Source organism: Anarhichas minor, unplaced genomic scaffold, assembly GCF_050575085.1.
Source record: "Anarhichas minor isolate MPS153535 unplaced genomic scaffold, ASM5057508v1 ptg000037l, whole genome shotgun sequence".
NCBI lineage: Eukaryota > Metazoa > Chordata > Actinopteri > Perciformes > Anarhichadidae > Anarhichas > Anarhichas minor.
This window is the reverse complement of record NW_027466483.1, coordinates 1436323-1454174: the sequence shown is the minus strand read 5'-3', so window position 1 is coordinate 1454174 and position 17852 is coordinate 1436323.

Here is a 17852-nt window from a genome sequence, read left to right as displayed (position 1 = left end):
AGAGTATTTCAGGGTACTGCATGATGGGCAGGCTAAGATATGCAGGGGCTGCATGCAGCCGGGCCACATTCTAAGAGAATGCCCGGAGTTTCGGTGCCACAAGTGTGGCGAACAAGGGCACATTGCCAGAGAGTGTGCATCAAAGGGGAAGAAATGCAAACGATGTAACAAAATACCTGAACTCTGTATGTGTGTGGGGGAGCTGGTGACGGAGGAGGCAAAGGGGACGGAGGAGGAGGAGCTGATTGACCTGAACAGCTCTGCGGGGGAGAAGACGAGGAGCAGGCCCAGATGGATGAGGAGGCGGCGGGGACCAGCTGCAACGTACAGCCGGCCTGCTGACGGGGGGGGAGCTGACGGGCCCTAGTACCGGGCTGACATCTGGGCAGGTGGGCAGAGCAGCCGTGGAGCCAGGGACGGTGGCGAGGTCAGGGGCGGACCTGGTGGAGGAGACTGAAGGAGTGGAGAGGACGGCGGCGACGACAGCGATGCCAAACCGGGAGAGTGTCGAGGCAGCCGTGACGGAGATGGGCGCAGAAGGAGCAGTGCTGGAGCCAGTGGCCGCAGCCGTGCAGACAATGATACTGGAAGCGCTGACGACAACAACGACGCAGACGAAGCAGAGGGGCCGGCTGCAGTCCGCATCGCGGCTGAACAACCGGGTCCTGACGGCGATGGAGGAGAGCCAGAGACTGGGCACCACGGCAAAGGGCAAGCGAGTGTCGAGGGTGGCGGGCTCGGCGGCCATGACCCGAGAGAGGATGGCAGTAATAAGGGAGCACGGAGTTCCTCTGGAGACGGTCAGCACGAGCAGAAGAGGAGGGGGGGGCTCCCCCTCACCGCCTGCAGGGCCACCTTCGGGCTCGGATGACGAATATCAACCGGAAAAGACCACGCTGAGGAGGCCCAGTGCGGCTGCTAAAAACGCAAGTAGAAGGCCGAAGGGATTATATAGGGGCAAATATTGATGTGGGCTAAAATATTCCCTGTCTGCACTTGCGTGACCGCTCTCATGGCGCTATCCTCCCTCTCTCTAGTCTCGCTTAATGTTAATGGGTGCAGGAGCCAGGACAAAATAGAGGCAGTGCTAGCAAAATGTAAGTCCTCAGACATTGTATGTTTGCAAGAAACTGGCTGGGACACGGAAGTGCTTAAGAGAGTTAAAAAACTGTGGAGAGGGGAGATATACTCCCAGGTGAGAACTGGGAGAGCGCGCGGGGTGGCAGTATTAATGAGTGCGAGGCTAAAAGGATTTCACAAGGCTATTTACAACGCACCTGATGGAAGGTGCATTGGCATTGAAGTGCTCTACAAAACCGAGCTGATAAGGGTTTTTAATATACACGCGCCAAACATTGAGGAGGAGAGGAGGGGGTTCTTTAAAACACTGAATAAGTGGGTGACAAATAAAACTGTGATGCTGGGAGATTTCAACATCACGCTCACCAGCAGTGACAACTCACACGATAAATTCAGGTGCGACACGAGCTGATGCTCTGAAAGAACTAATGACTCTGAAGAACTTAGTAGATGTTTGGCGCGTTTTTAATCCCGGTGTAAGAGCCTATTCGCGGCGGCAGGTGGTCTTGGGGGTACTGAAACAGTCCCGAATAGACTTGATCCTGGCAGCTGCAGGGATGATTAAGGAGGTGGAAAATAGTCAGGAGTAGGTCTCAATTCCTGCTAGAAGGCGAAAGAAGTACTGCCTTATTCCTGGGACTGGAGAGAGTGACTCAGGAGAAGTAATTTATAACAGAACTGAAGGATGACAATGACAAAGTTTTTTTCTGATAATAAAGATCTTTTGAGGCTAGTCCATGAATATTACAGTAGTCTGTACAAAGGGCAAGGCCCACAAAAAAAATCAAATACAACAGACGGCAAACCAGATCAAACTTCAAATCAGTGAAAACGATAAAACATTCTGCGACTTACTGACAACAACCGGGGAAATTGAGGCAGCCATAAAGGGTCTTAAAAAAACCAAAAGCCCAGGATCAGATGGTCTCACGGCTGACTTCTACGGCTGCTTTCCTGAGTTGCTCTCTCCAATCCTGTTAAAAGTATTTGAGGAAATGGAAGTAAAAAACAGTAATTCTAAAACAGTAACTGAAGGAATTATTACCTTGATTTACAAAAAAAAGGAACGAAAGACAAACTGAAATTCTACAGACCGATTAGCCTTCTAAACACCGACTACGAGATCTTCGCGAAGGTGCTCGCAAACCGACTGCGAGAGGTCATCAAAACTGTTGTTTCTGAGACTCAATCATACAGCATCCCTGATAGGGACATCAGCGACAATATCATCGCAGTGAGAGACTTAGTGGGGAAAAATGTCTAAAGAGGGTGGATGCCTTTTGGGCATCGACCTCGAAAAAGCGTTTGATAGGGTGGGAGGTGCTGAAAAAGTATGGTTTTGGGGAGGGCTTTATTAAACGGGTTAAGCTCCTTTATAACCAAGCTGAGAGCAAAATAAAAATAAACTGCTTCCTCACAGAGCCAGTGGTGCTTGGGCGTTCCATTAGGCAGGGGTGCCCCCTGTCGGCCCTACTATACAGCTTAGTTGCAGAGCCCCTTGCCCTGAGCATCATGAGCGACACCAGCATCGTGGGAATCAATACTGAAGGGAATAATATGGTCAAGGTCATCCAGTATGCGGATGACATAAACATTCATCAAAAATAGCACGTACATCGAACAGGTAATGCATCATATCAGTAATTCCGAAAAGGCGTCGGGCGCTAAAGTAAACATAGCGAAATCAGAGCTCATGATCTTCAATGAAGATCAGACCGACGCCGCGAAATGGGGTTTTAGAATTACTGATGGAGAGAAAAATCCTGGGTGTGTATATAGGAAATGATAACATCAAAGCCAGGGATAGAAATTTGAAAGAACTAATCACTAGAACACAAAACACCTGCAACCTGTGGCAGGCCCGTGGCCTGACCATAAGAGGGAAGGTAATCGTATCTAATGCTCTAATTCTGTCTAAAATTAACCACATTTTGGGGTCTTGCGAGCTGCCGAGTTGGGCGTTAAATTCTTTAAACAGCGTGATCTCTTCTTTCTTGTGGAAGGCGCAGGGCAATATGATCGCTCGTAAGACTTTAATCGCTAAAAAAAGGGAGGGGGGCTTAGACCTGATTGACATAAGTGCAAAAAGAGATGCACTTAGGGTTAAATTAATAGGCCGGTTTTTGGATTCGAAGAGGCAGTACCCATGGAAAGATACCTTGGCAGGTTTCCTGGCAAAGTATGGTGAGGGAAGCAGCTGCAATTTGTACGCCTTCTCTCCCAGAAATGTCACAGGAGGCTTTCCGGGGTTCTACCGTGAAGTGCTGGAGGCTTGGGACAAATTTCTGCCCCACCTTAGACCTGACGTAGAATATAAAGAGCATGTGATTCGGTTGCCTTTCCTTAAGTCACCTTTCTTCTCTCACAAGGGCAGACCCCTAGCGTCCAAGGCCCTCCGTGAGGCGGGCCTGACGACGCTGGGAGGTGTCTGTGGGGGTGGAGGGGGTGAATTTTTATTTTTCGATAAAAATAAAACTTTGACGGGGCTGAAGAGGGCGGGAGGGTTTTTTAAAACCAAACAGATCATGGACTTGGGGATGAGTATCACCCAAGGGGTTGATAAGAACTGGAGAACACTGAAAGCTTGTGGTACTCTGATGCAGGACGATGCGGTGAACTTCCTCCTGTGCCAAGGGGCGAAGTCCACTCCACTAACCCAAATAAAAACGAAAACAATTTAAGACTTCCTAATTCCAAAACTAACTAAAAGACCTGCCGCTGAACCCAGATGGGCAGCCATATTTCCAAACAAACCAATAACTTCCATCTGGTCTAACCTAGCAAATCCATTCATTTCTCATGCAGTATTTAACACAGAATTCAAACTGAGGCACAGGAGGTTCTACTCTAGCATCGTCCTGCATCAGATCCACAGGCTTAAATTTCACCCCCCTGATCACTTCAGAGCAGAGTGGTGTGAGGACAGAGGTTGAACTGATTGCAGGAGCTTTATACTACCCTTTTGGATTTTTGAATTCAACGGAAACATCTTAACCTGTTCTACTACTTGTTTGGAGGCGATCACTTTCACCCCTAACATCCTTTGATGTTAGGGGGGGATTTGTTTTCTGTGGAGCTCTTTTGGACTAATTAAAATGGCTGACGACAGCAGGGAGACTCCAAACAAAGAGGGGCCATGCAGCCATGAAAATGAGGAAGAAGAAAGTGGCAGCAAGAAGTACTGCAGAAGTTTGACAGTGATGGTGGTGGTGGAAGGAAGGGAGGAGATTTCAACCACGGATGTCCTTAGGGCAATAAAAGTGAAATTTACTGACAAGGTGAGATCTCTAGGCAGGAGAGAATATGCAGGCTGTGTCTGAAGCCTGGGCATATTTTCCGTGATTGCCCGGATTTAAAATGCTACAAGTGTGGTGGAAGAGGACACTATGCCCGTGAGTGTGGGAGAGAAGAAGAGGATGAGTTTGATAACAGGAGAGCAGAGGCATCGGAGCACGAAGGAGGAGATGGTGGTGGGAGTGGATGGGAGAGTCCGGAGGTGCAGGTTGTGATGCAGACTGATGAGAAGAGCCAGCCGGCAGGTGCCTCCAGAGAGATGGCGGGGGAGAACCTGGAGGAGGAGTCAGAGGAGAGACGGAGGGAAGGTGAGAAGGAGACTACGGGGCCGAAGTCTGGCAAGAGAATTGGAGGAGCCCAGCTCAAGGGAGCATCTGAGTCGAAGAGGGGAGCACCTGAAAGGTCGGAAGAAATGGAGGGAGGACAAGGTGGGAGATGTGCACAGGACAAGGGGGAGGAGATGGTTGTGGAAGGACAGGTGGGAGAGAACAGAAAGGCAGAGACATTAAGGAATGGAAAATCCAGTGAAGAAAGGAGGAAGAAGGTGTGAAGCGGGTAAGGTTAGCATGTTGTCTTTGTATGTTGTTTGGTTTTGTCTCATGGTCACCGTCTTATCATTTAATGTAAACGGGTTAAGAGATATGGGGAAATTGAATAACATTTTGAAATTGTATGAATCTGATATGTGTATACAGGAAACAAACTGGGATGATGGGTTTGTAGAAAAGGTGAAGAAGAGGTGGAAAGGGGGGTTGTATTACAGTAATAGAGCAGTAAACGCAAGGGGGGTAGCAATTTTTGTGAATATGAATATAGTTCATAACGTAGGGCAGGTGTATAAGGATAGTAGAGGGAGGCTAGTAAGTATAGAGTTTGATTATGTTGATAGGAGGTTTAGGTTAGTGAATGTATATATGCCTGTCGTCGAGGGGGAGAAAAGGCAGGTTATTGTTGAATTGAAGCCGCTGTGTACTCCCAACTGCATAGTGACAGGTGATTTCAACATCAAATTAAGTAGGTTAGATGTGGAGAAATCCAGGAAAATGTTAGTGGAGATGATAGAGGAAGGGAAATTAGTAGATGTGTGGAGGTATTATAATTTGGATAGGAGGGAGTACTCAAGAAGGCAGGTAAGGGAGGGGCAATTGAAGCAGTCTAGGATAGATTTAGTGTTGGTAAAAGAGGATATTATGAGATTTATAGATGATACTAGGTATAAGTTTAATACGCTAAGTGACCATGCTGCATTATTGTTCAAGCGGAGAGGGAGGAGGGGGACAGTGGATAATGAATGATAGTATGTTGGAGGATAAGAAATATCGTAGGCAAGTGAGGCAGTTATTAATAGAGAGACTTGACTATATAAATAGTATTGAAGAAGATAGTATAGATGTGGGGGAATGGTGGGAAACAATAAAGGGAGAGGTTAAGATTTTGAGTATAAGATATTTTAGGAAAAGGAACAGGGAACGGAGGGAGAAAGAAAGGGTGCTTCGGGAGGAATTGAATAGGGAACTGAGTAGAGCTGAGGATGAGCCAGAGTATAATATAGAGGGGATTTTTGAGGGTCAGGGCACAATTGGCAAAGTTCGAGAGGGATAAATGTAGGGGAGCAATGTTAAGGAGTAAGGCAAGATACACGTTAGAAGGAGAGCGATGCACAGCATTCTTTCTAGGGCAGGAAAAGAGGAAGCAAAGTAGGACATATACATCAGAGTTAGTGGATGGTGAAGGGAAGACAGTCACGGACTATGTGGAGGTGTTGGAGACAGTGTCACAATATTTTACAGAAATATTTAAGAAAGGTGAGGTAGATGAGGGGGGCATGAATGAAGTGTTGGAGAATATCGATAAAAGGATAGGATTTGAGGATAGAGAGACGTGTGAGGGGGCGATAGAGGGACTGCAAGCTGGGAAGAGTCCAGGGAGTGATGGGTTAGGAGGGAGGTTTTACAAAGAGTATCGGGATTTATTAGGGCCAATATTATTGAAAGTTTATAGACATACAGTGGGGGAAAAAAGTATTTAGTCAGCCACCAATTGTGCAAGTTCTCCCACTTAAAGATGAGAGGCCTGTAATTTTCATCATAGGTATACCTCAACTATGAGAGACAAAATGAGAAAAAAAAATCCAGAAAATCACTGTCTGATTTTTAAAGAATTTATTTGCAAATTATGGTGGAAAATAAGTATTTGGTCAATGACAAAAGTTCATCTCAATACTTTGTTGCCAATGACAGAGGTCAAACGTTTTCTGTAAGTCTTCACAAGCTTTTCACACACTGTTGCTGGTATTTTGGCCCATTCCTCCATGCAGATCTCCTCTAGAGCAGTGATGTTTTGGGGTTGTCGCTGGGCAACACGGACTTTCAACTCCCTCCACAGATTTTCTATGGGGTTGAGATCTGGAGACTGGCTAGGCCACTCCAGGACCTTGAAATGCTTCTTACGAAGCCACTCCATTGCCCGGGCGGTGTGTTTGGGATCATTGTCATGCTGAAAGACCCAGCCACGTTTCATCTTCAATGCCCTTGCTGATGGAAGGAGGTTTCCACTCAAAATCTCACGATACATGGCCCCATTCATTCTTTCCTTTACACGGATCAGTCGTCCTGGTCCCCTTGCAGAAAAACAGCCCCAAAGCATGATGTTTCTACCCCCATGCTTCACAGTAGGTATGGTGTTCTTTGGATGCAACTCGGCATTCTTTCTCCTCCAAACACGACGAGTTGAGTTTTTACCAAAAAGTTCTATTTTGGTTTCATCTGACCATATGACATTCTCCCAATCCTCTTCTGGATCATCCAAATGCTCTCTAGCAAACTTCAGACGGGCCTGGACATGTACTGGCTTAAGCAGGGGGACACGTCTGGCACTGCAGGATTTGAGTCCCTGGCGGCGTAGTGTGTTACTGATGGTAGCCTTTGTTACTTTGGTCCCAGCTCTCTGCAGGTCATTCACTAGGTCCCCCCGTGTGGTTCTGGGATTTTTGTTCACCGTTCTTGTGATCATTTTGACCCCACGGGGTGAGATCTTGCGTGGAGCCCCAGATCGAGGGAGACTATCAGTGGTCTTGTATGTCTTCCATTTTCTAATAATTGCTCCCACAGTTGATTTCTTCACACCAAGCTGCTTACCTATTGCAGATTCAGTCTTCCCAGCCTGGTGCAGGTCTACAATTTTGTTTCTGGTGTCCTTTGACAGCTCTTTGGTCTTGGCCATAGTGGAGTGTGACTGTTTGAGGTTGTGGACAAGTGTCTTTTATACTGATAACGAGTTCAAACAGGTGCCATTAATACAGGTAACGAGTGGAGGACAGAGGACCCTCTTAGAGAAGAAGTTACAGGTCTGTGAGAGCCAGAAATCTTGCTTGTTTGTAGGTGACCAAATACTTATTTTACTGAGGAATTTACCAATTAATTCATTAAAAATCCTACAATGTGATTTCCTGGATTCTTTCCCCCCATTCTGTCTCTCATAGTTGAAGTGTACCTATGATGAAAATTACAGGCATCTCTCATCTTTTTAAGTGGGAGAACTTGCACAATTGGTGGCTGACTAAATACTTTTCCCCCCCACTGTATAGAGAGAGGCAAGAGATTGCCAAGGACTATGGGATTAGGGGTGGTAACTTTGATTTATAAGAACAAAGGGAGCAAATTAGATTTAGAAAACTACAGGCCGATAAGTGTATTAAATAATGATTATGAAAGTTTGACTAAGGTTTTAGCGAATAGGATAAAGAATGTGATTGGTGGAATTATAGACATATCAGAAAGCTATAATATACCGGGGAGGGATAAAGCTGACAATATTAGTACTATAAGGGAGGTGATCAAGTATATGAAGCATGATGGAGGGGGGGGGGGGGGGAAATAGTGTTAAGTTTAGATTTAAGTAAGGCTTTCGATAGGGTGGAACACAGGTTTTTATTTAAGATATTAAAGGGATTTGGTTTTGGGGAGCGGATTGGTTGGATGGATTAAGTGTATATATGGGGAAGCCAGGAGCTGTGTGAAAATAAATGGGGTGTTAACAGACAGCTTTAGGTTAGAGAGGTCAGTGAGGCAGGGGTGCCCCCTAAGCCCAATATTATGCTTTATCAGTAGAACCAATGGCGAGTATGATCAGGAATAACATGGGGGTAAAGGGAATAGAGCTAGAGCCGGGGCAGACTGTCAAGATAAGTAGTTATGCAGATGACACAACCATTATGGTGAGGGATAAAGAGAGTATAGAGAAGGCTTTGGAGTTAATAGATGTATATGGGAAGGCAGCGGTGGCCAAGGTAAACGTAGGGAAGTCAGAGGTTATGTATATAGGGGATGTAGAGAGAAGTGAGTTAGGGTTTAAGGTTAGAGAGGATTGTATAAAGATGTTAGGGGTGTATTTAGGGGTAAGGGAGGTGGTGGGGACAGATTTGACATGGACAGGGGTTTTGAACAAAATGAGAAGCGTGTGCAGGTTATGGAGGAATAGAGGGTTAAAGCTGAAGGGCAAAGTAGTGGTCATAAATTCTCTAGTGTCGTCAGTGTGTGTGTATGTGCTAAGAGTACTGGATATGCCAGAATGGGTTAAAAAAAGATATGCAGAAAATAGTGGATTTCCTGTGGGAAGAGAAAGGGGTGAGGATTGCATATAAAACCTTGGTTGGGAAAATAAAATGGACGTTTAAAACTGACAGATCTGGGAGTTAGGCAGATTGCTATAAGAATAAAAACTGTCATTAAATATCTTTTTGGAGAAGGTGAACATGGTTGGAAAATAATTTTTAGACATCAGTTGCAAAAGTTTGGGAGGATGGGGGACAGCTTTTTCCGAATGAAGAGCAAAAGAACAATGACCCTGGGGATGTCAGAGGTGTTTAAAGAGGCATGGGGCAACTTCATTGAAAATATAAATTACGAGTGTGAAGATTTAAAGGATATTATAAACCAACCGCTATTCATGAACAAGAAAATAAGGCATAATAATAAGCAACTGTATCATAAGTTACTTTATGATGCTGGTATTTGACAGGTTAGGGATGTAACGTATGAGGCCATACCGGGGTTTTTGAGGGTTGAATGTATTTATGATAGTGCGTGTGAGGTGGAGGAAGAAGTGAGCAGGAAAGAAATAGAGGGTATTTACAGCAGAATTAAAGACAGTATACCTGAGAGATGGAGGGACATTATAGATAGGAACATAGTTAAGGAGAAAACAAAACAGATACCCAATTTATATGTGGTGAAGGAGGGTGGGAGGAAGAGCTTAAGAGAAGTGACTGTAAAAAACATATATGATATATTGATAAAGAAGGAATTTAAGGCGGCCCCATCAGCAGAAAGGGTGTGGGGGGAGGTGTTCCCCCAGCTGGAGAAGAAAAATATATGGGCAAGTCTGAATGTAACATATAATAGCCTTGAGTGTGAAAACAGTGACTTTATGATGCGACATAACAGAATATACACAAAAGTGGTGCTGCATAAAATAAATGATGACATAAGTGGAGAGTGTGATGTGTGTAATGGTGGCCATGAGACGTTTTTGCATTACTTTTTGGACTGTAGGGAGTTGCAGGGATTTTTTGTTCATCTGAAACAACTGCTAACTGCCCGTTGTGAATTGGACAAGGATGGTTTGGTGGATTGGAGAACTGTGTTTTTGTTTGGTGTCACTTGTAAAAAGAAAGGACTGAATCTAGGTTTGTTGAACTTTATCTTGAGTCACGCACGGCGTGCAGTTGTGTTAAGGAGGAACTATGCCTATTTGGAAAAGAAATGGATGTCAAAGCCTTATTTGAAATGATTGTTAAAAGGGACATTAATTTGATTTATAAATATGGAAATGTAGAGGCAGAGAACTTTTTTATTGCAGATAATACGCTGATTGATGTTGGGAAAAGTGGGGATTTGTGCTTTAATTTTTAATTTAAGCAGACTGTTGGGTGTATATGGTATTTGATATGAAAAATAATTTATTTATATTTTTTATTGGAGCTTAATTGTTAAGCAAAGATGTATGAAATGTAAAAATTGATGATTTGACAATAAAAAGATTAAAAAAAAAAAAAAAAAAGATTGCGTCCGATCTCGGAAGCTAAGCAGAGTCGGGCCTGGTTAGTACTTGGATGGGAGACCGCCTGGGAATACCAGGTGCTGTAAGTTTTTTCACTTCTCTCTCCAAAAGGCAGAGGACACTGTTGCTTTTTCAGTTGAGAAATATGAGAAAAAGGCAAGATTGAAGAAGAGATGCATACAAAGATGTGGGAAACGGTAAAAAGGGAAAAGAGAATCAATCAACATATCAATATTTTCATATTTTTGGAATGTTAATTAATGAACTAGTTTAGATTCGTAAACATTTTAAAATTGACCTACTGTTGTAGGTTTTAAAGAACTATGTGTTGGAGACAAACTTGCTTACGGCCACACCTCTCTGATCGTTAACGAGACAGAGTGCATTGTGGGTCCACATGGCCGAGAGTGTCCCTCTGAGGAGGCACACAATTTTTTTTTCTGCTTCCTTCCATCTTTACTCGTTTTTCTTACATGCCCAGAGTGTTTTTTTCGTTTGTTTGGTTGACTGTTCGTTTACAGTACCCCCGTCAGTGTTTCACTGTTCGGGGGGGGGAAGCGTTTAGTCCGCCTGTTCGGCAGGTTTTGCCTCCTTTTACAATTGTTTGTTTAAGGAGCGTTTTTCTTTTTTTTCAAGATGACTGACCTACCGAGGACCCACGAGAACAGACTTCCAGGAAGTCTTTTAACGGCCGACACGCCCCCTCATTGTTCATCAGTCATGTGATTGGACGCTGCAGCTGATCGGACTGATGAGATTTTTTTCAACATGTAAACAGTGAAGACGGATCACAGAATAAACTCTAGCTTTATATTTGATTCGTTTTCTGATTCAACATCTGGTTTAAATAAATGTTCATTGTAGACTGAACAACAAAAGGACCACAAATAACTTTCTTCATTTATTAGAAAGATTTGTGTTTTCATGATCTGAACTTTTATTATGGAAACAATTAAAGTCAGAGGGAACTGGAGAGACGAAACACTTTTTACATCATTTATCATAATTTCATTCAGTCACGTGAGGCTGTTCATTCCTGATTGTCGGGTTTGATGAGTTTTATCATTTAAGAGAAACAATAATCATATTCTGGGTTATTTAATAATGACGCCATAATCTGAATTTCAAAACGTACAGACGCAAATAATTCATAAATAAGACGATCGCATTCCGCCGGTAGAAATGGATCCTGTGCTTATAAACAGAACACAGGACAGTTTGTTAACAGACTACAGAGAGAAACACCTCTACAGTGGTGATTACTGTGTCTTTATTAGTTATTAGTATTATTAGTTACTGTTATTAAGTACAGTGATCATGTGAACACACAAACTTATCAAAAGTCTCCAGCTGTTAAAGCCGACTGACAGCTGATCCAGCTGTGATCATCAGCACCGTCATCAGAAACAGACGTCGCGTCACGTGACGCAACTGAGGAAAGGACGTCTCATGTCTCTTAAAACATATTTCCTCGTTCCTCGCATGGTTTCCTCCATGCATCCCTGGTGGGAGGGACTAAGACGCAAGGAAAGGACCCAAGTGAGGGAAACGGGGATGCAATTAAGAGACTTGGGATGTACCCTGAGACAGGCAAACACACTGAAGCAGCTTACGGTACACGTAGAACTGGAGGGTGGGGAGAGTATGGGGGCAATGTGGCTGATAACACACTTGCAAAAGCTGTGCGGGACGCTGATGGCGTGTCGGGTAATTTCACCCAGGAAGTTTGAACTGACAATGGCTGATAGACGGGGCAAAGACAAACTGATGGAGGGGTTTAAAGTTGGGGAGACCCGGGTCCATATAAAAGAGATCACGAACAATGAACTTATTGTCTCTTTTTTAAATGTACCTTTCTATATAGATGACAGGAGCATTCTGGGAAAGCTGGCTAGTTGGGGAGTGACAGCGATCTCCCCAATCAGAAGGAGGATGTGGCCCGGCTCAAGAGTGACTGACGGGACTCTCTACGTGAGAGTCAGATTTACAGATCGTGTGCAGTCCCTACCATATTCCACTAAACTCGGCACCGTCGTGGGGTTCGAATATTTTCGAGTCTTAGATGATGGGCAGGCGAAAATCTGTAGGGGCTGCATGCAGCTGGGCTACATTCTGAGAGAATGCCCGGAGTTCGTGTGCCACAATTGTGGGAAGCAGGGCCACATTGCAAGGGAATGCACTGAACAAAGGAGACAAAAGTGCAAAACGTGTAAAATATCTCTGGCAAACTGTGTGTGTGAGGGTGAGCGGGTGGTGGTGGAGGAGGAGGTGCTGATCAACCTACGCAGCTCTGCGGATTCCTCCAGCTCCGGAGCTGAGGGCGAGCAGGCCCAGGCGGGTGAGGAGGGGGTCGGCGGCAGCTACGATGTGGAGCCTGAAGCTGCGCAGGACCTGATGACTGGCGGGGAGGCAATGGACTCCACCCCTGGGCTGACGCCGGGGCTGGCAGTCGTAGCAGTGGCGGAGCCAGTGACAGCTGCGGGAGTGGCACCAGTGCCGGAGACGACAGCTGATACCGTGGGGAGGCCGGTGACTGTGCCGGGGTGGACTGATCAGGAGGGAGCCAGGGTGCGAGCCAGTGCCGAGGAGATGGCAGGTGCAGAGATGGAGACAGTGACTACAGCGGCGGAGATGGTGGTGCCAGAGACTCCAATTAACATGCCGGTGCCGGTGAGAGGCAGGCTGCAATCCACGTCGAGGCTGAGAGACCAGGCCCAGGGCGTGGTAGGAGGAGTCCAGAGGTCGGGGTCCACCCCGATAGGGCGGCGAATTTCACGGGTAGCTGGGCAGACGACTGTAAATCGGGAGAGGGTCGTAGCTGCAGTGGCGGCTGCACTGTCTAAAGCGGAGGGGCGGGTTTCCCCCCCCCCCTCGCTGCTATCAGGGACTTTCTCTGGCTCAGATGGGGATTTCCAGACTGAGCAGGAGATGAGGAAGAGACCCAGTGGTAATGGTAAGAGACCAGGTAAGAAGCTGAAAGGGATGTCTAGGAAGAAAAACTGATGTGTTTATGTTTGCACGCTAGCCTTATCTCACTTGCTGCTTTCATGGCGCTGGTCTCCCTTACCCTGGGTTCTCTGAACGTAAACGGCTGCAGATCTGTGGTCTGGCAGATGAGGATTTCGAACATCTGGTCCTCGTCTGCCCAGCTCTGCAAAATCTAAAACTGATGGTGTATAACATTTTGTGTTTTGTGTGTTCAATAGATGCGAAAAAACTGAAGGACTGGGAGTGGGTCTGGCTCTTTGGCCTGCCCAAACAGGACAGGGGAGGGAAGGTGGTGCAAGCCAACACACTCCTCTCTTTTGCCAGGCATGCAGTAGTCCTAAGATGCGACTTCGCCCTCTTTGAAAAGAAAACTGTAAATGTGGAAGCGCTATTTACGAACCTGCTGAAGGCGCACTTGAGACTGCTGCATGCCTGCAGAGAGGAGTGGTTTGGGGTATTGTACCTTAAAAACACAAAATTGTGTAAATATGGGGAGGGAGGGGGGTGTGAGTTAAATTTTTGAGGGCTTTGCATATAGGTGGGATTGATTTGGGGTTGACGTATTGATTTGTGTATGTATTAGGCTGTTGTGATCAAAATTTAAATGTTGATTGTGAGTATGGTTAATTATCTTTGGGGTTTATTTTGGTTATGTTATGTCAGTGAATGGGAGTAAAAATTGGTATCCGTCAGTTGAGTTATGGGGAGGTTTAATTTTGTTGATTTGTTTTGTAGGTTGGGATAAATGTTAAGTGTTTGAATTAAGTTAGTGTTTATTTTTTAGTGTCGTCTTTGTGCAAATGTCATGTTTTTTTTTATAGAAAAGTATGTGGCAACAGCTGTATGTAAATAAATCTGTATTTTTGATAATAAAACAGATTTAAAAAATCGCGCCCGATCTTTTCGGCATCTGGGGCCAAGGTGAATGTAGTAAAATCTGAATTAATGGTGTTTTTGGAGAGGGGTGTAGATATAAATGGGGTTTTAAAGTAGTGTCTGATGAGGAGAATTTTGGGCGTGTGGGTAGGGTGTGATAGTGATAAAGCCAGGGACAGAAACTGGGTAGAGGTAATAAAGAAAATAAAAAATATTTGTAATTTATGGCAAGCCCGCGGGCTTAAAATAAGAGGAAAGGTAATCATATCTAATGATTTAGTTCTGTCCAAAATTAACCACATTTTGGGGTCCTGTGAGCTGCCAGTTTGGGCACTAAATTCGCTGAATAGCATCATATCCTCATTTTTGTGGAAGGGGAAGGGAAATATGATTGCTCGCAGGACGTTAATTGCTAAAAAAAAAGGGAGGGGGGGGCTTAGATTTGATTGACATAAGTGGCAAAAGAGATGCACTTAGGGTTAAATTGATAGGTCGTTTCTTAGATCTGAAGAGGCAGCATCCTTGGAGAGATACCTTGGCAGGCCTCCTGGCAGAGTACGGTGAGAGAAGCAGCTGCAATTTGTACGCCTTCTCTCCCAGAAATGTTACAGGGGGTTTGCCGGGGTTCTATCGCGAGGTGCTGGAGGCATGGGACAAGCTTCTACCCCACCTCAGACCTGACGTCGAATTTAAGGAGCATGTGATGCGATTACCTTTCCTCAATTCGCCTTTCTTCTCCCACAAGGGCAGACCCCTAATGTCTAAAGCCCTCCACGAGGCCGGTCTGACGATGCTGGGGGGAGTCTGTGGGGGAAGAGGTGAGTTTGTATTCGACAAAACGAAAACACTGATAGGGTTGAGGAGGGCGGGAGGGTGCTTTAAAGAGAAGCAGATCGAGGAGCTAGGGATAAGTTTACTGACTAGCATGGACCAGAGCTGGCGAGCACTTAGGCTTGGGGGTGATCTGGTGCAGGGCGATGCTGTAAATTTCCTCCTGTGCCAAGGTGAGAAGGAGACTCAAATTACTGAAATAAAAAACGACATTCTGGTTAAAAAAAACTGATAAAGAGACCTGAGGCAGAACCAAGATGGGCAGCCACATTCCCTAATAACGAAATAAAATCCATCTGGGGCAATCTAGGGGTCCCGTTCATTCCTCACGCAGTTTTCAATACGGATTTCAAGCTGAGGCACAGGATTCATTATTCCAGCATCGTCCTGCATCAGATACACAAGCTGATATTTAAAAGGACTTGTGCTGTCTGTGGTCTGGAGGATGAGGACTTTGAACGCCTCATTCTCAATTGTGACGCACTAACTAACTTGAAACATTACGTACGCACTTTGTTGTGTGGGTGACAATGAACCTGTTGAAGGCTCATTTGGGGCTGCTGCATGCCTGCAGGGAGGAGTGTTTTGAGGACTTATTCATTAAAAAAACAAAATTGTGTAAATATGTAGAGGGGGCTGGGCTAGTGTTTCATTTTTGAGGGTTTAGTGTAGCTGGGTTTGGGTTATTTTGCTGTGATTCATGTTTTGTGTGATGTTTTTGGTTGTGTTTATTTAAAATATGTATGTGTGTATATAGTGTTTGGGGCTAAATTTGCAGTTTTTGCATTTTGTGTTTATTAATTTTAGGGCTTGTTTGTCTTATAATTCGGTAAACACCATTTTTTGATTTATGGGGAGGTTTAATTTTGTGGGTTTTGTTCTTCTGGCTTTGGGTAAAAATAATTTAAGTTTGTTTTGGGGTTCTCTTTGTTTTATCTTGTAAATAACTATTTTCTGGAAAAAATGGTGTGTGTCTGAAGTGTGAAAAATTTAAATTATGAATTTTTGATAATAAAATATAAAAAAAGAAAAAAATCGCACCCGATCTCGTAAGCTAAGCAGAGTCGGGCCTGGTTAGTACTTGGATGGGAGACCGCCTGGGAATACCAGGTGCTGTAAGTTTTCTCACTTCTCTCTCCAAAAGGCAGAGGACACTGCTGCTTTTTCACTTGAGAAATATGTGAGAAAAAGGCAAGGTTGAAGAAGAGATGCATACAAAGATGTGGGTAACGGTAAAAAGGGAAAAGAGAATCAATCAATATATCAATATTTTCTTATTTTTGGAATGTTAATGAACTGGTTTAGGTTCGTTAACATTTTGCAATTGACCTACTGTTGTAGGTTTTAAAGGACTATGTGTTGAAGACAAACTTGCTTAGTCCATTAAATAAATAAGAAAAAGGCAAAATGATGGGCAAACAAAAGGCAAAGTAAAAAGAAATAAAGTAAAAAAGCATAAATGATTCTTATCCTCTTCATAATGTGTACTACTGCAGCTTTTCGGATAATTTTGCTCAATGCAAACGGGCTCCGAAATACAGATAAGCAGGACTCAATATTAAAACAACTCAAATCAGAAATAATATGCATCCAACAAACGAGATGGGATAAAAATATTTTGGAAAATGTGGCCAAACAGTGGGGAGGGGATATCATTTCAAATGAGGGGACTCCCAACTCCTGTGGTGTGGCCTCACTCTTTAAATCGAATATTTTCGGAAGCATTAAAGAGGTACACAAAGACGAGGATGGAAGATTTTTGGTTACGGATTTCTCGTTTTCAAATGATACATATAGGCTGATAAATGTGTATGTGCCGAATGGAGTGTGAGAGAAAAATATTTTTTCAAAACATAAAAAAGTGGTGTAACGTTAACACAATTATCATGGGTGATTTTAATGTGGCTTTATCAGTGAGTGATGTATCAGTCAACAATGTATTTAAAAATGATGCTAGCAGAGGTGCACTTAAGCAAGTCATGAACGAGGGAAATCTAATTGATATATGGAGGGTTTTTAATGATAGGAAAAGAGGTTTTTCCAGGAGGCAGGTAGTCAAGGGAAAACTGAAACAGTCACGAATAGACCTATGCCTGGCTGCTTCTGGTGTAATTCCAAAAATAACGGATTTTAAATATATATTTAACACATGGAGTGACCACGCCCATATGATTATATCCCTGGGTGGAGACAAAAATAAGAGAGGTGGGAGAGTGTGGTGCATAAATAACAGTCTCCTGGAAATTGTTGTTTTTAAAGCAAAGATGAGGAAGCTATTAATGAATGCCTCTAATGAATTAAATTATGTGGGGAACAAAACTGAATATTGGGATGATATTAAAGTAAGAATCAAAAAGCTTAGTATAAATTACAGTAAGAATAAAAAAATGGGAGAAAAAAAGGAGAGGGACTTGCATGATTTTATACAACAGGAGCTAGATCAGATTGAGAAAAATGCAAACCATAACAGAAATATGAAATGTATAAAACAAAAATAAATGAATTAGAAAAGAAAAGATGCATGGGAGCTGCAATAAGAAGCATAGCAAAATATCTGACTGAGTGAGAAAGATGTACGGCTTTCTTTTTGGGACTGGAAAAAACAGCACAAAATAAAGCGTATATACCTCGAATAGAAAATACAAGAGGAGAATTAATCACAAGGCAAGAAGATATCCTTTCTGAAATACAGGTTTTTATCAAAAGCTCTTCACGAATGAAAA